Raw genomic sequence first — 21,818 nt, forward strand, 5'->3', positions numbered from 1 at the left:
GCTCCAAAGTTCCTGTAGGCTCTCTGTGCCCTCATTCCTCCTCAAGCTGGATGGCTATTGCCTGGGCACAGAAAGCACCCCCCAAATCAAGGAATATAAAACACTCACACGTTCCCCATTATATAACAAGAAAAGCCTGCAGACTCTCATTTAATATCCTGCTAAAAATAGCACACATTCCTATACCACACTGACACTCCGCTGTGTTGGTGAATGTCACTTAACAAGCAGAATTCTTACAGGGGAGACAGAGGTTATTTTCAGGTACTTCTCATCTGTTGAATAAAACGTCAGCTCCCACTCCGTGCTAACTCGTTACCAATGTAGTCTGTGCAACCTCATTCCAACCAGTGCTTTAATAGCACAACAGATAAAAGCACATCAATTTCCACAGGCAATTACTTCTGCAAATGAATCAAGAAGGTCAGATAGAGGTTGGAAAGGTCTCTGAATAATTTGCTACTTGCACTTATTTTGTGCTTGCTGAGTTCTTGATTGCAAAGAGACGGCCCCTTAGTTATAGTTAGACCTGCCTAAAGGCAGACCAGCTTGTGAATTTGCAAACGCAGGTCTTGCTTTACTCCGTAATGAGAGCTCTAAGTTTTACATTTCTTAGATGATTCTTTAAGATGAATCATCCAAGAGAATCTAATTAATAAAGCCATTGAAAATAACAGATACATATTAAAGCCATTTAAACAAGCGTGTTAACCTTAACTGGCTCTCTTTCTCTTTTCACCTTTCCAACTTTCTTCCTCCTCTTCATCCTCATGCTCATCCTCATCCTCTTCATCAACTTCTCCATCATATCCAAATTCTTCTACCTCCCCATTGACTTCACCATCGTCATACTCTTCCTGCTCACCATCCTCTTCTTCTTCTTCATCTACTTCTACTCCATCCACCTTGGCACCTGAGTCAGGGATTTCTCCACTGTCTCATAACCACCCAGGTAGGACAGCTGGGGCTGGTGCTTGAAGACACTCAGTAGTCATTCACATTAGCGACCCCATAGTTAAACCGATCCAGGCTTTGTAGACACTCCAACTTTTTCAAAGGTCCCAAGGTGCTGCTGTTTTCACTGAAGTTGAGTTGTGTGAGATTTGGAGGATTTCCCTACTAATCCTGTCCAGACCTCCAAAGATTCTATTGTCACTGAGCTCAAGGTTTTTCCATTTTGGTAGTCTGGGGAGAGGGGAAACTGAAATCTAGTCTGCGTTTATTAAACGTAAGAAGTCTAAGTTCACAAATTTAGCTGTTAATGGAGGAAATGGGAAAACCCTCCATTTTCCCATTCTTTGATTCTCAATTGTCCAGGACAAGTTTGCAAACTGGTTCCGCAGCTCCAGGTCCATGCGTTCTCCTCCCCACCTCTTCAAACCTAACTGTCTCAGCGAGGCCATCATAAGAGGTCTGCTGGGGCAGAGGTCCCGGGGTGCCGCTGCAGGCTGTCTCAGAGCCGCGTTACTCACTGGAGGGAGAGAAAGCAGGGAGGAAAAGGGGCTGGAGTGCAGCCCTGGTCTCCCAACCCCTGCCGCACCCAGCACTGTGTTTACAGGTAAGAAGGTGCCTCCAGGAGCTGTCTTCTGAGTTGAAGGATGTTTAGCAGAATCCCTGGCCTCTACCCACTGATGCCAGTAGCACCTTCCATTTATGATGATGAAAAATGTCTCTGGACATGCGGGACAGGTCTTCGGCTGGCAAATTTGCCCCCAGCTGAGAACAACTGCCCTGCACTCTGCTGCCTTTCCTTGAGTAGATAAACTTGCCAGCTGAGGGAGTACAACAAGAAATAGGACTCCGTGGGATCTAAAGTCCCTCTGACCTCCAATAAATGACCATGATTATGAATTATAATTGTGGAATTAGACAGAAAAATGGAAGTGGATGATATTACACCAGATCTAGTTGTGATGATAAAAACTTGGTTTTTCTCATCTTATTAGAAACACAAAGACAATTTCCAGCCTAAGAGTGATGCCCATAATTGGCTTTAGGGCTTCTTAGAAGCCCAGATATCTTTCTTCCACAAAGAGTTTGCTCAGGTAGGAAATAATTCTCTTGTCATTACCCCACCCATGGGCCTCTGCTGCCTCCCTCCCACTAACTCTGACACACCAAAGCAGTCAGAGCTGCCACCACACTGGCTGAAGGGTCAAGCACCAACTCTGCTGTTCACTTGCTGTGTGATTCTGGGCAAAGCACTAGATCTCTCTGAGCTCCACTTTTCTCACTTGTAAAAATGGGATAATACCATCTGCTTCACGGTAGGATTTTGATGAGTTTTAAACATGAGGACATATATGAAGTGCTCCACACAGCCCACACTCAACACATACCAGTTGTTGCTATGTTATTATTATTCAAGATCTAACCAAAAAAGTAACTCTTCCGGAAGTGTCCCAAAATCATCACAGCTGACTTCCCCCATCCCACTCCCCTAACTCATGTGAAATTAACTATAATAGATGGGTTCTACCTAGCTGCAACCAACTTGGCCATGATTCTCAACCAGGGGGCAGGCATATTAGAATCACCAAGAGAGCTTTGTAAAAGTTTCGTTTTCCTGCGTTTGGGTGAAGTGGGGTGAGAAGAGGGTGAACAAGTAGATTTTGAAAAGCTCCCCATGATTCTCACAGGCACCGTGACCTCATCCCCATTGGTGAGCCTCTCAATGAGTCTGCAAGTAGCCACTGGATGTCTGGTTTTGTAACACCCTGGTTGTGTTCAACTGTTTTTACCATGGTCAAAGAAGAGAGTATGACGTCTTCACGAAACTGATTATGAAACAACAGCCTTAGCCAGGAAGTATTTAATAATAATTGGGTACTGATGACTTTAAAAAGGGGCAGGGGGGGAAGGGAGTAGTTAATAGAAGAATTAGTAACTAAGTTGATGAAGGAAGTTTTTCCCCATTGAAGAGAAATAATCACAGGCTAGATTGACAAACTATAGACACTAGGAAAATATCACGGTCCTTCCCTTTTTTCTTTTCTCCCTTGAAAGAGGAAAGATTACTAGTATAGACAGAAAAAGGTAATTTTAGGCCTTGAAATTAGCAGGTCATTATTTTTCATGAAGGGAGATGGCGAAGGAGGGCTGGCCAAGTGACAGGAGGAAGAAACGAAGCCTTCATGTGCTCAGGGTTTGAAGAGCTAAGCTTTGAGTGTCCACCAGGGCAACCTAGGAGCAGCCAAAGGTCCCGGGCCTCCTGCCCTTGAAGCACCAGGGCTGCAAGACATTCAAGGATACCCTGAAGGTATAGAGAAAAAGGAAAATTAAGCTAAGCAGTGTCTTATTTTTTTGGAGGAAAAAAATAAGAATGCTCAACTTGTATTAAGCCATTTCAATGACTTTCAACCTTTTTCATCTCATGGCACATAAAAACAAATTACTAAAATTCTGCAGCACGCCAAAAAATATGATAGCTTTTGCTGATCTGACCAACAAAATAGGTATAATTTTGCTTCATTCACACTGGACTGCTATTGTGTTGACTGTTGTCATTTTTTTATTTGACAATCTGAGGGAAAAGAGGTCAGTGCCCCTGACAAAATAGTTGGGTATTGTATGTTTTCAAGATTTTTGCGGCACACTGGTTGAAAATTGCTGAGCTATTTGATAACATATCTTACATACCTTGATAAATTCCCCCCAAAACAGCAATCAGAAATCACTGGATTCTACTCTTCTGTTGATACTGGTGGTGTTTGTCAAAATGCCTTTAGGGGTGGATTTCTGCAGATTTCTGAGTCGGATTCACCATAGCACCAGCACTGAACTTGGTGGTGGCTTTCAGGGACTGTAAGAACAGCACTTGACCATGGCCAGCCTTGAGAGAAGCAGAAGAAACAACCCCCCCCCCCCGGAGAATTCTGCTGGAGGGGCAAAGCCAAGGTCAGAAGGAAGCACATGGGAAGGTGTTCTAGCCTTGGAAGTAGACAAAGGGGTAGAAGGCAGGGACAAGAACAACATGGGCCAGAAGACAGGTGAGGTTACTTAGCTGCAGCATAACTACACAGAAACAAAGTGTGCATCTACCTGACCCCATTTGGGGAAGGGAGCAAAGAAAGGCCTCCTACACGAGAAGATGCCAGAACTTAGCCATGAAATATTCCAGTAAATGAGGGAGTGGAGGTAAATGGAAAATTCCAAGCAAAGGAATAGCCTGGCCAAGGTGGGAAGGTTGAGGAAACAGAGCTTGCCTGAGGAAGTGGATGTCTCTTTTAAGGCCCAGCTCAAGTGCCATCAAGTCTTGGCCAGCCTCCCCAAGCCTGAAGCATACTTTCCTCTGAGTTCGCAAAGCACGTGGCTTTTATTTCTGTTTTAGCACTTGTTGTACAAAACTCACAATGCAATTATTTCCAAACATGACTCATTCCCCCCCACCCCACACACCACCAAAAGGACCTGCAAGCTTCTTTCAGGTAGGGCTGAGAGGTACATTCTTTCACCTCTGTTGCTTCTCAGTGCCTGGCACAGAGTAAACTCGATATACTGTTGATGAACTAAATCTCACTCTCTGTAATAACCAAGTGATTTCTTGGCCACCAGTGTGCCGTGTCCCTGTGAGCTGCCCTCAGACCAGCCCAGTTCTGCTGACTGTGCCCATGGTAACTCTTGGCTACACTCAAAACTATGGTCATGTAAGAATGGGCACCAGGCAGCCAATTACCTGAGGAGAGTGAAATGATTTGGTAACTAGTAATGCACATGAGTAGAAGGTGAAAAAAAAATCAACCCAAATTTGAAAGTCAATGGGCCAGCAAAATTTTCTACAAAAGAGAACGGATTCCCAGTTGTATATAAAATAGTTTCTAAAAGGACTGGGGCACTGAGATACCCCAAGAGCCCTCCCGAAGGTGAACACTTCCACCCCAAAAGTAGCCAGTGGAGCTCAGCTATACCTGCTTTCCCTGGAGGACCATACTGCATCAAGAGAAGTCCCACCTACCATGCACACTCTTCCTGTATTTTTCCTCTAAGCACATCTTAATCCATTCATGTCTTCTTCTTGCTAAGACCCTCCAACCTCTCTCTTACTAGAGTCCAAAAAACACCTTAATCAAAAATGCCCAATATTTGAGTGCTTTCTTTGTGCCAAGCACTATGCCAACTGTTGTAGAGAGATTATTTCATTCAACCTCACAGACCTAGATAATCAGCACTGTTATTAACCCCATTTTAAATATTTGAAAGCTGAGATACAGAGAGGTTAAGTAACTTGCCCCAAGCACAATGGAACCAAGTGATAGAACGAAAATTCAACCCAGGCAGTCTGAGGCCCTTGCCTACTGGCCAGCCTCGCCCCTCCCATCTCTCCTCTGTCTCCTGCCCCTTCCTGAAGCCCATCTGAGCTTCGTCCAGCACTCTGAATGGTGCCCCCTTCTCCCACTCAGAGTCCCGAGTCTTTGGTCTCAGCATATCCATTATTTTCGTGCTGTGGCCCCGTTGAATTTGGGTTTCAAACTTGGGTGTTAGGACTCCTTTTCACTCTTAAAAGATTGAGGACAACAAAGAGCTTTTCTTTATGTGGATTATATCTATTACTATTCATCATATCAGAAATTAAATCAGAGAAAATTATTAAAATATTTATTTACCTACTTAAGAATAGGAATAAACTCATTATAGGTTAACAGATAACATATTTTATAAAAAACAGTAATATTGTCCAAAATATTTTTAAAAATTAATAAGACGAGTATTATTGCTTTACATTTTCCCAAAGTTTTTTAGTGTCTGGCTTAATAGATGACAGCTAGATTTTCATACCTGCTTCTGCACTCAATCTGAAGTGGTGTTTCTGGTTGAAGCAGATGAAGAAAATCCAGTATCACACAGATATGCAGTTGGAAAAGGGAGAAATATTTTAATAGGATATTCTTTTTTTGATACTAGCCTAAAATTCAGCAAATGGCAGTTTCTTAGAGTTTAATCTAGAACCTGAAGCACATTAATGAGTTTTTCATCCTCTGTTATATTAATACACTGGTCAGCCTTGCACTTTGAATAGGTCTTTGACTATACGTAGTTTTGTAACATCATGCACTGATCGTTTGGAAAATATGAGTTCACTGAGCTATGCAGGTCTTCCAAAAGTTAACACATCTCATTAAACAACATAAAAAACCCAATTTGTTAATATCACCATCAATCACATCAAACCATCTGGTTTTGAAAACTGTCAAACCCATGGTGACAGATACCGGTTATTCATAATTCTAATTTTTGCTTGAAAGCTTTGATTTTATAATTGGCAACAAATACTGTCAGTTGTTTTCCATAACGTGATGGGCTCGGCTCACCTCATTGGTTTTCAAGAGAACATCTGCCAAATAGCCCAGTGTAAACGACCATAGTTTGTCAGTTGTTCTCTCAAGTAAAAATGTTCTCGAGAAAAATGAAGCCAGCGTGAGAGAGAACAACAGCTATTTCAGCCTAGAGCCCACCTGCACGAGAGCGTTCCCCTGAAACCACCACATTTCGGCGGAACACACTATGCAGAAGTGCTCCGTGTGTTCTTCTCTCGTTTTGTCACGCAGAATATGAAAATATACACTGAAGGGCCGAATTCAATAATGTAATTATTTGGATTGCTTTGGAGGGCATTCGTAAGTGCAACTGGATTCTTATTTTCCAGTGAGTACATGGCGGTGAAGGATACGATGGAGACTGTACGGTTTGGGACGGGCTTTATTCATGCTAAGGCACCCACTGTTTTACACACCACTGCTTTTGCACCATCAGTGCACACACTGACACAATAAAACAGATAAATAATGTCTTAGTATTATTATGTAGTGTTTTTTTTATCCTCACCCAAAGACATTTTTTGTTCATTGCTTTTAGAGAGAGAGGAAGGGAGACAGAGAAAAACATCAATGTGAGAGAGAAGCTTTGATTCGTTGCTTCCCATACATGCCTGGACCAGCAATTGAACCCGAAACCTAGCTATGTGCCCTGACTGGGAATTGAACCCACAACCTTTTGGTGTCTGGGTTGATGCTCCAACCAACTGAGCCACACTGACCAGGGCTTATTATATAAACAGCTTTGACCTCACAAGATTCCTGAAAATGTCTTGGGGACCCCCATGGACACACAGGACACACTTTGAGAACTGCTGCTTTATGCTCCTTTACTACCCTGAGCAACTGTACCACCTCCCCTTCTTCACCAGTACAAACTTCTGGCAAAGTACCTAAAACATTGTATTACAGACAGTTAATTACAATATATCATCTTTCTCTCCTGCAACTATCAGTTTCTTCAGGCAGATATCCTGTTTTGTTTATCTTTGAATATCTAGCCCTTAACAGTACCCTTCCCAGGCATACAGGAAGTAGTTGATAAATATTTGTTGACTGACCGAATGAACAACCTGTATGGCAGGCTGTATTTTCTAAAGATGGTTCCAACAATATGTCCCATCATCCATGCTCTTCTACAATCTCACCACACTCCCATCAATGGGGCTGTGCCCCTCATTTTCACCCCAGCAGGCCTTCGTGACTGCATCGGTCTATACGGCATGTTAGGGCAGATGCTATGTGACTTTTGAGGCTAGAACTTTAAAGTGCCACGCATTGCTTCCTTGATCTCTTGGGCCACTCATACTGGGAACACAGCCTGTATACTACGAGGAAGTCCAAGCAGCCTGTGAAGAGGCCTACCTGGAAAGGAACCTGGGTCCCTGGCTCAAAGCCCCCACTGGGTCCCCAGTCTATATCCAGGGCCCGAGTTGCCTGCCATCCATGTGAATGAGTCATCTTGAAAGAGGATCATCCAGGCCCCAGGACATCTAACACAGCACGTGTAACAGAACGAGACACTGCCCGGCTGCGGCTTTATGAGTTAGATAAAAACTTGTTGTTGTTTTGGATCAGTAAGCTTCGGGGTAACTTCTCATGCAGCAACAGGTAGTCAGTGTACCTTATAATTGAGTGACCCACCTTACTGAGCTGCCACATCATTCAGGACAGAAACTACGCTGGTCTTGCCCCGGCGTTCCCCTACCACATCTGGCACAGGGCCTTGAACACGGTAAGGGCTCAAAATACATCTGGTGACCCGAAGTCAGCACTTTGTTTTGATGCCACATATCCAGTTAAATGCAATCAATATAATTATGGATTTCAAACATGACATGGGGAAAATATCTCATTCTCTCAAGACACAATTAAATACGACCATCCCCATTATGAAATGACATGTAGTATATAAAACACAAGGCATAAAATCCTAGGCTCCCTACCTTTCCCCCATGCACTAGGCTACAGAGAGATTTAAACAACAATTACTAGACTGATATCTTCCTGGCCACCTCCTTGCCAGCTTAGGAAATCAGACGAGGGAGACCACAGAAGGCAAGGTAAACAGAGAAAATGTTGGCATGCATATTTCTGTGATCATTTCAATTTTTAATCAACCCTGCTTAATTTACAGCTTAACGTTATCAGCAAAATTAAGACAAAAATTATATTATGTATTTTTAGCTCAAATTTACAAACTGTAAAAGAAAGTTCACAAGATTTTGTTTATCTCAAGAAAATACTTTGTCTGAATGTGTCAGGAGAAGTAAAGCAAACAGTGCAATGGAAACTATTCCAACAAAATCGGGACGGAAGAGTTCGTGCTGGCGTCAGTTGGGAATACCATGCCTCATATACTAAGTTCGGGCTCGTAGCCACGGTGGAGGGTGGCATGTTAAAACCCGAAAGTGTGTTATTGGCAGAGATCAACTAACAAATGATAACCTTCCAGACTTCTTGGGCAGCATTTACCTACAAAGGTTAAAAAAAAAAAGTTCAAAACCAAAAGAATTCTTTGAAATAAAAGAGTATAGCATTTGAAAGCCATATTAACTTTACATATTTTACACATTAACACTTTGCAGGCTTCTAATAAAATAGCACTTTGGGTTGCTGAGACAAAAAAAAAAACACATGCAATCAATGGCATTAGTGAAAATCTGCGTCAGAGGTGTTTGCCTAAAAATGTTGGGTCTTCCCAACATTCAGGTAAATCTGTGGCTAAGGAGGTAGCATCGGTATGACTTCCGAGTGACACCATAGATGAACATAGCAGGCTAATGAGAGGAGAGACCAACTCACAGACGAAATAAAATGAGCAAAGCACTTTTCAGTGGAACTTGACAAGTGCCTTATAGTGCTGATGTGGCCTCCTTTCAGTACATATGTGATTGACATAAGGAAGATATGAAGGAAGGATCCTTTTTTTAATGCTTGTTGCCAAAAGACACAACTAGCTCTCAAATGTATAAAGGTAAGAAGACTTACATTACCAACAGATATAGCCTGGAGTTTTAAGTGTTGCGTAGGAGCAAGTTCTGATGGCGCAGCTGCAATACTAGAAAAACGCTCTGGAGTGATTACCCAGGTTAATAAACTTGCACCGGAATGTAAATTAATGCATTGTTGGCTTTGGTAAGAAAGACTTGCCTCAAAACTAAGTCAGCTAAACTGAACATTGTACTGAGTGAGCAGTAAAACTGTGAATTATTAAAGGTAATGGGTTAAAGTCAGGATGACTCCGAGTGAGCAATCGAGAAAGGTGCGAATCCTGAATGAGAGTATTGAATGTTGACGTCGGATGTTGATGTCGGATGGTCATTGAGAGGAGAAATCCTGTCAGCAACGTCTGCGGTGCTGAATGAAGGCTCAGTGTTCTGTCTGCAGGGTAAGAAACCAGGGTGGTCCCAACTTTCGGAAGATATGAATTAGACAGCCAGGCTTCTTCGTCTGTCCTCGCTATTTGAGTTGTCTTAATACTTCCATGTAAGGGAGCAACATGCTTTTCAATGGCAGCTTTTATTGAAGACCAAAAAACAAAAGCTAAAAGCTTAAAAGAATAGTTTACGACATGTTCCAGAATTTAACAATGAGCAGTGAAGGAAGAGATAAAATTGACACAGCACATCTGCAAAAAAGTCATCACCCAATAGTTTCGGAACTTAAAATGTTTTGAATTGATTTCCCTAGATTTATGCATAGAAAATTCTATGGATTTGGTTTTTTCATGAAAAGATCATTTAAATTTAATATTTTTAGAACTGGTTACTGAAGAAGAACTAAAGATGAATTTTGAAAACACAGCACCATTTGCTTCCCTTTAGATAACAATTAAAAATAGACCTTCTGAACAATGCTAAATTTGCTAGCGTCTCTTTTTTCATTCTGTCAACACGAGAGCAGACCACCCAGGGGCCCTGTATGCCAATCCCACCACGCTGAGGAGAAATTCAGTGGTCAGATCCTGAATGACCTTGAATGTCCTCCATTACGTATCTAAGAACGTAAGCCAAACACACTTTCCTGATGGCCTTTTCTCCTACCGCCAGACCCTATAGGAGAAGGTGTTATTCCTTAGTCCTGCAAGCAGTTTTATTCCATTCTTCAGTGATAATGATTCACTGTTATTCAGCAAGCCACCGCAAATCATTTCTGAAAGCACCTGCTCTTCAACAACGGGGTTTAGCGGACGATGGCTCAGGGGACTGTAGGCTGCCGTCCTAGAGATGTGGGCCTACCTGGGAGTGGAGCCCTAGGGACCTCCGACATGGACGAGCAGTTCCCAGAACCACATTTCAGAAAAGGCAGGTTAGTCATCCACAACCTGCTTTCATTCAGCACGCTTTTGCTGAGTGCCTGAACCCTGGCGTGTGGCCTTGATGCATTCCATTTGGTCCTACTGTCCCTGAGAATAGCATTTTTGTCAATCCAACCTATATTAGATAAATTAGCAAGCGAGAAGCAAGGTCCTGCATGCATGGTGTTCATTCAAAGTGCATAGAATCATTTAATATGAGGACTTGCATTAGACTCGTAACTTCATTTAGTTACGATCGTGGAATGACAAAAGTGCAAGTGTAATGGGAATTTTTACTATAATCACTTGTGTGTCAACTAAAAAATGTGAAGTGTTTGCGATCTTTCCTTTTGATCAATGTTCTGAACATGTTTATTGAAATATAAATTTATGTCTGTTGATTCCAATAAAAATTGGGGCTTGTATTTTCATTCACCTTTTTTAAATTTAATTTTTTAAATTCAATTTCTATTTTGACAAAAGTTATTAGTCTGAGATGGATTAGATGTCTTTACTTTTTAAATTTTTTAGGATTGATTTTTAGAGCAGCAGTAGACACAGAGAAAGAGAGAGAGCGAGAGAGAGAGCCAGAAACATCCATTGCCATTCCCCTTATTTATGCATTCATTGGTTGCTTCCTGTATGTGCCCTGACCAGGAATCAAATCTGCAACCCTGACTCATTGGGATGACGCTCCGACCAACTGAGCTACCCAGCCGGGGCTGGATTAGGTATCTTAAAAGATCAAAAACTAGTTCTTGAGAAGCAGGGCACAAGAGAGCTGAGAACAGTATGCTACTGTTGTTAGCTTTTATTTGTGGAGACTCCAGTCCCACCACCAGTAACTGTGCTCTGGGCTCTTTTCTCCTTGCAACGATGTGTTCACTGGGAGCCCTCCTCCTGGTCCTCTCCTGTCCCTACACCCAGGACTTCACAAGGTGGTGTCCTTTGGAGTTACTAATGCTGCCCACAAAAAAATACACTGAAAATAGTAAAGTAGGAGCCTCACATCAGCCTGACTCATTTTAGACAATAAAATCAATTGTAGGTCAAGCAATGTATGGAGCGTAGCATCTTACCCCTCATGGGAAAGAGAACTTCAGGTTATTTTTTTCTGTTTCCATATATATATATTTTAAATCAATGTGTGGTTGCCTCTCACTCACCCCGAGCTGGGGACCCAGTCCACAACCCAGGCATGTGTCCCGCCTGGGAACCGAACCAGTGCCCCTTTGGTTTGCAGGCCAGTGCTCAATCCACTGAGCCACACCATCCAGGACCCTTTTCCATATTTTTAAAGGAAGAACAACCATTGAAAGAAGAAAGCTGACAACCTCCAGTTCAGCTTTCAGGATTTCAGTTGAGAAATCAAAGAAGTATTTTTATTCTCACCATGAAATTATCTGCTAAAGCAATTCTGCAGTCACTCTGAATACATACAAACTCAAATGACTTACACTCGGAAAGTTACATTTCCAACTGACAACGTGCGAAAAGCAGCTTTGCCAAATGTGCCCTCGTGTGCAGAGCCCAGTGAGCAATTACCTGTCCCTCCTGACCAAGCTGTGTCGGCACAGAGCCTGGGCAGCACCTTTGCCAAGTCTGCCCGGGGCCTGCAGAGTTGGCATGCGGTGGCTTGGAATCTGATGGGAAACACATTCACCGTCAAAAAGCTAGTGTCTTAAACCCGGGTAGAATACAAATTCACTTTTTAAAAATTTGATAAATACAACTCCAACCTTTAAGAAATATCAGCTTGCAAAACCCTTCATGACTAGGTATTCTCTGTTGAACTTGTAATTTTTTATCACGCCCCAACCATGAACATATTTGACTACTGTTGAAGGGTCCAGTTGGACAACTGGAAAGATCAAAGATAAATAAGACAATTTCTATGCTAAAGAAGATTTTGCTATATAGTAAATAGTAATTATTTTAATACTTTATATCTGTACATGACAGTTTACATTTAAACCCCCCAAGTGCCCCTGTCCCAGTGAAGCAGACAGGAAGGATTATTGCCGTTTTCCCAAAGAGGACCTGGAAAACAGAATGCATTAAATCATCTTGTTCCACTCCAATCACAAAGGACAAACCCAGAATACAGTGGCGGCTAAGAGCACGGCTTTGGGGTCCAGTGGATCTGGGGTCACAAACCCGTACCAACAGTCACCACCTTAGCTGGTTGTTTTGGATGCACTAGCCCGTTTGTGTGTCTTGTTCTAACCTGTAATAGGGAGATAAGTAACACCTGCCTCCGTCGGCTATGGGAGGATTGGTTGAGAACATGTTTGTGAAGTGGGAGGAACTCAGTCAGTGATGGTGGCTATCATGACTTCATCAAAAGTCCTTTCTTAAGCCCCTACTTACATGCACAGAAAGATGCAGAAAATATCATAAACCCAGGAACTCGGGATGTCACACAAAGACAAATAGGCAAAGGATGTAAGTCAATAAAACAAAGGGACAAATCAGGCACTGATAGGGACTGCCTCCTCAATGTTCCCACACAACACCGACGTCTCAGAGCCCTTAATGGAATGTGCCATCAGTGTCCGGCTCGCCGGACGCCCCTCCCCCGCCCCTTGCTGGTGGATTATGAATTCCAAGTCGGTTTTACTGTTTTGCTGAACCCGTACTTTGTTACTGGACAAGCACTGACAGAGATGGTGGAGTCAGAAAGTGAGAGCCATGGTTCTCACCAGGGGAACAAAGGCATGCTGAGGTAAAGCAGGCTGTTCGTGGTTGGATCGTTCTTTTTAGGGATTTCCCAGTTATCTTTCTGTTATTGTTGTTTAGTTCAATTGCATTTTGGTCTGCGAGCAGACACCGTATGATTTCTAGTCCTTCAGATGTGTTAAGATGTGCTTTATGGCTCAGGATCCGGTCTATCTGGGTGAATGTGCAGGTGAGCTTGAGAAGAACGGGCATTCTGCTGTTGCTGGATGAAGCAGTAGTTTATAGACGTTAATCATTCCCAGTTGATTGATGGTGATGCTGAGTTCAATTGGGTCCTTACTGACTTTCTCCCTGCTGGATCTGTCCATTTCTGACAAGGGGTATTGAAGTCACCCATTACGACGGTAGATTCATCTATTTCTCCCTGCAATTCCATCCATTTTTGCCTCATCTAGTTGGACATTCTGTTGTTAGGCACACGCACATTAAGGATTGTTATGTCTTCTCGGAGCACTGACCTCTTTATTATGTAAGGCCCAAGACTGTCCTGGCTGAAATGTGGTTCTGGGAACTGCTATGTCGGAGATCCCTAGGGCTCCCCTCCCACCTCGGGCGCACATCTCTGGGGCAGCAGCATCCACTCCGCTGAGCCAGCCTCATCTAAATCCCATTGTTTGAGAGCAGACACTTTCAGAAACAATTTGCCATGACTTTCTGAATGACAATGAATCATCATTACTGACGAGTGAAATAAAAATGCTCCCAGGATGAACAAATAAAACATTTTCCTGTGGGTTCTGGAAGTAGGAAAAACGGGCTATTATGCAAGTGTGTATGGTTTATGTAGGTGTGTTTTGAAGGATGTTCAAGGTCATTCAGGACCTGGCCCCTGCATCTCTCCTTAGGGCAGAGGGACTGAGACACAGGCTCTCTGGGTGGTCCACTTCAGTAAGAACCCCAGTCGAAGAAGGGGCTGAGCTCTACGCGAGGGAAGTTTGGAAGTAGGGCCCACTTAGCCTCTCTTCCACGGTCCTCACAATTCAGCTCTGGCCCCAAAACACAGCTTGCACTCAGCAGAACCCACGGCCTGGAGTCCAGTAGACCTACAGTCCTCAGAAAGCATTCAGTGGGTGTCTTTGCTCTCCAACCAAACATGCACCAGGGTTGTTTCACTGCCTACAAATAATACTTTTCCGAAGGTGAATTCTGGCAGGAACAATCTCCTTCTTCTAAAACTGCTAGTGCTATTTCAGTGTTGTTTACAGGCTGGCCGCCTGAGTGGCCGCCCCACTGACTGCCTGTTCATGTAGCCATTAATCTTGCCCCTTAAAGTCTATTCTCAATAGAGCAACCAGACTGGCCTTTTAAGACCTAAGTCAAATCACACCCCTATGACTCTCCATTTCACTCTGAAAGAAACCGAAGTCCTCACGATGGCCTAGAGGGCCTTATGATGACCTTTCTGTCCCCTCCCATATCTCCAACCTCATCCTTCCACCCTGGCATCCTTGCTGTTCCCTGCAGACACTCTCCTGCCTCAGGGCTTTTGCACTGGCTGGTACCTGCACAGAAAGCTCTTTACCAAAATGATTTTCTTTAACTCTGCACCTCTTTCAGGTCTTTGCTCAATGGTACTTTTTTCCAAAAGGCTTCTCAAGGAGGTTACAAAATCACAACCCACTCCCCGCACCTCCCTTCGGCACGCCCGATTTCCTTTACCAAACCCTGACACACACACACACTCCCACAGCACGTACGGCCTTCTAACAAACACATACAGTTATTCAGTTTAATCAATCAAACACTCATGTAACCCTTGTAATGTGCCAAGCATTGTTCTAAGCTCTTTATAAATAATTTAGTATTTTCATTGTTTTATTGATTATTATTTTCTGACTTCTTCCACTCACCTACTAGTTCCATAAGGGTAAGGATCTTTGTTTATTCATTACTGCGCTTAATAAATATTTATTAAATGAATGATTCTCTCACTAGTTCCTTTCACAAAACCCTCCGTGAGTTTCCCTTAAATATCTGAAGTGCTGGTGTTTCTCTGCCTATGTATAGGCCACGCCCACTCCCTGGCATTCTTTTCCCCTCTCATCCATGCTGCACCCTCCTACCATCCTTTACCTTCACTTCAGCATCACTTCCCATGAGAACTTTCTCTTGACTGTGTGCAGACACAGAAGAGCTCCTTCCTCAGTGTAGCCAGACCAAACCAAGGATGCTTTCCAGAGCAACCGAGTTTTGGCAAAGAAACACATCCGCGTTTGCCTTGAGGAGACAGTCGCCTGGAGAGTCAGGGCACGGAACTGATACCTGAGCTTCAAGTCCAGGGTGGGTTAGGACCCATCATGGTACAATACTTGCCTGGAGCGTAGTGTCTCCCCATGCACTGGATAGCAATGAACCAGACTCTGTGCTGGTCAGGAGGGGAGAAAGAATGGAGAAGAGAAACCAGCTGTTTCCACCACCCAAAGGGGCAAATTTAAAAATGTTTAAAAGTAAACAACTAAGACTTAAAAAAAAAATGGACAGAGACTTCCCATGGACAGTTTAGAAAACAAGGCCAATCCAAGAGAATGGAGGTGCTCAGACCACAGTCTGCCCCCCGTGACCACAGAACTGCAATTCTTTCTCTTCACCTCGCGGAGACCATTGCAGCGTACTTGCTGCATGGCATTCTCCCCTCCGGCACTCCCATGAGGCTCCAGAGTGTCCTTCCAAAACTTCCGAAGGCCAATAGAACTGCCCAGGCTTGACCAGGGTTGAGATTCACATGCAGGGCCACACCGTCGTCACAGTTAAGAATGCGCTCAGGTAACCAGCCCTGGTTTTCTTTTCTTTTATTTTTATTTTTTTTAATGTTTAGCCCTGGTTTTAGACTTCCAGAAATAATTCTCCGAGTTCTCAGGCACAGTCTCCTTAAAAGCTACAAAAGAGCTTTATAAATACCTACTAATTATGGCCCTTCGATTCTCTAGAAGTTCAAGCACGTATTTGAGAAGGCACGACTTTGCCATAAAGATACCTTGCAAACCAAGACTGCTCCAAACACTTTCTTTGTGGCTTATCCAGGGGAAATGCTGTTGTCAATTTCTAACTGATGTTTTATTCTGCTTAAGTTCAAATGTTTCAATATACAGGGTCTTGGATAAGTCAAGTCTACATAGGGTTAGAAAGCATGGCCTTTTCATCATCGCCATCGATCAGCGACCCAAATTTATATTCAGAAAATACATCCCCACTTTTGGATTTGCAGAAATAAATTCTTTCTAGGCATAATTTTTTTGAGAGCCTCTAATGAGCTTTGTAAATGACCAGTCTTTCCAAGGAGGGCTGAAATCAGATGAAGGCAGAAGTGTGAGAGAGAGCTGAGATTATTCTCAGCCAAGCCCCCGGGCACTTTCCATGAGAGAACAATGAAGGAAGTTGCGGAGCTGCACAGACACGGAGCAGGCCGGCTGGGCCGTGGCTCAGAGCCTGACCTGGACAGGAAGACAAAGCCTGACAGCCGGGAAGTCTGACATCTGCTGCCACTTCCTCCTACAGCACCCTTGACAGGGGTCACCAAGAGTCAGTCTCTCCCCTGTCAGAGAGCTTCCTACTCGGTTTCTTCTCTTACTGACCACCTCAAGCATCGGGAAAATGTCCCCTCTATTTTTTTTCTGTTGGGTGTAACTGTACCTTCTGGAGATACGCAGAATAAATCTATTATTTCTCCTGCATGCACTTCTTCAAGTATTTAGAGCAGCTCTCTCTAACAGAACGTTCTGCAAGGATGGAAATGCCCTATGTCTGAGCGCTTGCTGACCAGTGTGGTAACTACCAGCCCCTGGTGGCTCGTGAGCCTGCAGAATGTGCTGGTGTAACTGAGGGATTAATTTTTTTTATTTATTTAATTCTAATTAATTCAAATTTAAATAGTGACATGTGGTTAGTGGCTATCATATTGAATAGTGAAGACTTACAGACATCTCTCATGACCTCTTTACCAAAAATCTTCCCTTGCCCTGGCCGGGTGGCTCACTTGGTTGGAGCATCATGCTGTACACCAAAGGGCTGCTGGTTCGATCCCCAGTCAGGGCACATACCCAGGTTGCGGATTGGATCCTGGGTTAGGGTGCTCATGGGCTCACAGGAGGCAGCCAATCAATGTTTCTCCCTCTCCTCTTTCTGTCTCTCTCTCTCTCTCTCTCTCAAATCAATAAACGTATCCTTGGCTGAGGATAAGACTTTTTTTTTAACCTTCCCTTTTTCAAGTAAACAGTCCTTGTTTCTTTAACAGTTTCTCAAAATGGCTTCCAGAACCTTCTTTATACAGTCAGTCCTCTGAATATATTATATCCTCATTTACCAAATTCCCACACTGTTCTAAAACAGAGACCTCCTGGTGGGGTCTGCAGAGAAGATCGTGGCCTCTATTGGTCCCGATCAGATGCTCCATGAACCTGTCCTTACACGCAAGCATTTCAAGCTCAGAGGAATAATTCCAAGTATCTTGGCATAATTTGATGAGCCCATTTTCCCAATTCTTCAGTCTTCTCAGATTTCCTATTTTTTTCTTCCTCTATCGTGATTTGTTTTATCAGGCTTGGAGGATTTGTGGCTCTCAAGAATATTAGAACATATGAAACGTCTTACATACCATACAGTAAATCAAACAGCAAATTACAGTTGCTATGTTCTTCTCGGCATTATTAAGTAGGTGTTGCATTTCTCAAAAGAAAAGTATGTATAAGTTGAATTTTAGGAATTTAAATCATTTTAGAGATACTTCACCATCTTTGCAGATAGTTCTTCAAAGAACTACCAGATCCCTAAACATCGTAGCTTTAAGGTTCTCTTCTCTTCATTCTAGATTATTAGTGATCTGTAAACAATACCTGGAGAGTACTAAGACAGGACTATTTTCAGGAATTTGGGTAAATACACTTATTTGCAAAGACCGTTTTCAAGGTGAATAATAACCCTAACAGAGCTGAGAATTACTGAATATATTGTGATTATAAATCAGATTTCTAAAAGTAGGGCACAACTTCAGAATTATTTCGGTAGACAGAAAGAATCTATTACAAAACCACCTTGCATGGCTGACAGAGGGCCCCTCACCCCACCCCTTGGGAAGCTTCTGCACACGTGTGGTAAAGCCTTCTACAAACAGAAGAGGAGAAACGGGCTATCATCAACAGAGTGCCTAAAACTCATACCCATAGAATGCCTTTCATTTCTTCTAATAAGTAATCCTTTACCGAATTTTATGTACCAAATAATTTGGGTGCGTTCAAGAAAAATAAACAGCCACATTTTCGCAGGTCGGCACAAACTAGTCTCTTGGATCTCTCTAAGCCTCTTAATAATCTTGAAAAAAAATGTTTAGGCACAGAGTTCAGCTTCTTACCCTGTAAGGTTGTATTAATTTTAACACAACCAGTAAAAGCCCCACAGGCCATTAAATATATTCACATGAACCCCATGAAGTGTAATTAAAATTTAACCAGAAAAAACCTGTGAATTCAAGGGAAACATTACCTTCTTAACATTTACCCTTTCAAAGAAATCTTTTATCTAAATGATAATTACCTCCAATTCAGGGTTTTCGCTGCGAGGTGCAAAAACGCCCTCCAGTCAATCCCAGAGAACAGGGGTATATGAAAGCCTGGGAGGAAGGAAGGGAGGGAGGGAGGGAGGGAGGCAGAAAAGGATCCAAATCTCCCTATTCCTGGAAGACACCAGGACCCAAAAGGCAGTGGAGCATTTTAGGCCAGAGAAACAAAGCCACCAAGTACTTGTGAAAACCTTCATGTGATAATAGCTTGAAACGTAAGAGAAACTGGACCAAAGTGAATAGTTAGGGGGGACCATTAATGGGCTTAATTAGTGATTTTTTGCAGTCCCTTTATTTAGAACTGGTGGTGGGGTGCAGAAGTGGACACCTGGACAACACATCGGGCCCCCAAAACACTGGCTTCAATGAGAACAGGTCCCGGTGAAAATCTGATTTCTATGTCAGCTTCCATGTAGGCTTTTGTATTTAATAAGACAAAAACTATCTGCAAACTTCCTTGCTAAATAAATGGCCACCCCACAGCAGTTATAGGGACGAGAGCAGGGCCTCACTGACAGTGCTGCGAGTAGACAGGTTTGTACGTGGACGCTGGTTATAAAACCATCAGATGTTATTCCTATTTCTAATTACTTGTGTTGAAGTCTAACTGATTTTTAAGAGGTGGCACAGAAGTTGTGTACCATTATTGAGAGTAAACAGGAAGCCTGCCAAGAAACTCATGCACTTTGGGGGAGTCCAAGTGGAGTCATAGGAAATTGTGATCTGTCAACAGCCCCCCCCATCTCTGCCAATTTATTGTAGAGCAAAAGAGTTCTCCTCCCTCAGCGGTCCTTTCCAACAACCTCTTCTTCCTAGAACATCCCAGAAAGGACCCTAGACGACAGCCATGCTAAACCGACACTGTTCTCATCATGAACTTGAAAACCATGTGCCAGGCACAGTATTTGTGCAGCAAAAACTAAGAGAAAAAGGGCACGAGGCCTAATAGGAGAGGCAGGTTCAGAATTGCAGCGCAGAAAGACAAAGAAGGCAAATACTGTAAAGATAAGTGATAAAAGGTCAGCGGCAGCCCTGCAGACACTCTGGCTGCTGAGAGCAACAAATAAATCAATTAAGCGTGTCCTGGGGAGGCAGGGAAAGCTTGACTCACTACCTGTGCCTCAGGTCAGGACCCTCATTATTTGTTATTAGACGGTTCTAATAGCCTCCTTAATGGGTCTCTCCACCTCCAAGCTTACTTCATCTGTTGCAGCCCATTCTCTAGAATACCTGCTTCAGATCTTTCAGCGACACCCGGCCACCTGCAGAAGCCCACACTTCTCACCATGGCTCAGGGTTCCTCATGATCTCAGTCCGTCCCGTCCCATCTCTCTGGCTTTTTTCTTCTAACCCCAAGGTCGCACAGAAGCTCTCGGAGGTCCCCAGAGACGCCACGCTCTCAAGCATACCTGGGCCTTGGCAGAAGGTACTCCCTCTGTCCAGAACAACTTCCTTGTCTCAGTCTGGCTAACTCCCATTCATTCCTGGAGACTCAGTTCTTTAATATAAAATCTTTAAAAAATAAAAATATAAAATCTTTAAAAATATATATAAACTCTTTTTAAAAAAACTCAGAAGATAGACTTTAAAAAACTCTTTTTGCATTCCTAGTGGAAGGCACTTCCATAGCACTCTTAGGCTGGATTCTTTCTCCAGGACAAAGAAAGAACCTCTTGACTATCTATCCAAAGGGAGCTCTATCTGGGCTAGAAAAAGACCCCAGGACCCACGAGCAGGCTACCCAGGGCTGGGAGAGAAAGGCGCGGGTGGGGGCTGTGTGGGCACCCACGTCACACGCACTCTGATGTTTTCCAAGAGGCTCCTCCAGGGAAAATCTGATCACACGTTTACCTCCCTCCGTCCGTGACAGCACGGGCCACAGAACAGACGTCTCCCATCCACAGCGAGAACTGCTTCGGGCACATTCCTTTCAGAGAAGGCAACGTATACACTTAGATTATGGCTCAGGAGCTATTTTCTTTAAAAAAATCAGCCTAGGTCTGAAAAAATGAAAATACATCAGCCATTCTCCTGAGTGTTTCCAGTCTTTGGGTGGGTTACATGAAAACCCAGGAAAAGAAAATATGTCGTGAAGGGGTAAAAAAAAAAAATCAAGGAAAACAAGAAAAGAAGACCATGAAAACTAAAACTGACATTAACGGGGGGTGCTTCTCACGGTTACTGTACCCAGGCCGGGCCGAGGCAGGAGGGGCCCTTGGGTGTGCTGGGGCTCTCCTGTGCCCCTCATCGGAAAAGGGCAAGATGCAAGTGATCACATCACAGCACACGGGCCTGGGATGGGACATTTGGGAGAATGTGCTTCTAGCATTTTGCAAAGTGGGCTTGCAAAAAAGCAAGTTTGGCAGACAACTGTAATTGAGCAACAATAAAATAATTTAAAAATTGAAAAAATAAATTAATTAATTGAATTAAATTATTGTTCCAATGTAAAAAAAAATAAAGCAAGTTTGGAGTTTTCTCTAGAGATATTGAAGAGAAAGTTAAAAGTCTGTTTTCGAGGGATGGTTGAAAGGCCAGGGGGTGGTCTGGGTCAGCATTCCAAGTTTTCTGTGGAAGAACCCTTTCAGACACAAGAGGCCCCTCAGGTCTTCTAAGCAACAGCTGCTTCCTTGCTGCTGTTTAAATAAACAAACGCCAATGAGTCACAAGCTCACCAAAAGCATCAGGAGGAAGGATGCCACGGTTTGTATCACTGGTAAGCACACTTCACCTAAGGAGGTCAGACTCGTGGTTTTGAATCTTATCTCGGCCTGTTACCTTTCTCCACATGCATGGACACCAGACCAGCTGTCCTGCAAATAAATATGGGCCAGTAATCAGAAAGGCGGTCAGGCAAACAGAGCATTAGCTTCTGCAAAAATCTGTCCCTGCTACTTAAGAAACAATCCAAAACCTG

The 21,818-nt window shown here is 43.3% G+C and overlaps 1 protein-coding gene and 1 pseudogene across 2 annotated transcripts in view; both read right to left on the minus strand.

Moving 5' to 3' along the window:
• Nucleotides 1-21,818, minus strand: part of KCNH1 (potassium voltage-gated channel subfamily H member 1) — a 308,219-nt gene that overhangs the window by 109,289 nt on the left and 177,112 nt on the right. The window lies entirely within an intron of this gene.
• On the minus strand, nt 714-6,485 carry LOC112299051 (acidic leucine-rich nuclear phosphoprotein 32 family member B pseudogene; annotated as a pseudogene).

The sequence above is a fragment of the Desmodus rotundus genome, chromosome 12 (genome assembly GCF_022682495.2).
Source record: "Desmodus rotundus isolate HL8 chromosome 12, HLdesRot8A.1, whole genome shotgun sequence".
NCBI lineage: Eukaryota > Metazoa > Chordata > Mammalia > Chiroptera > Phyllostomidae > Desmodus > Desmodus rotundus.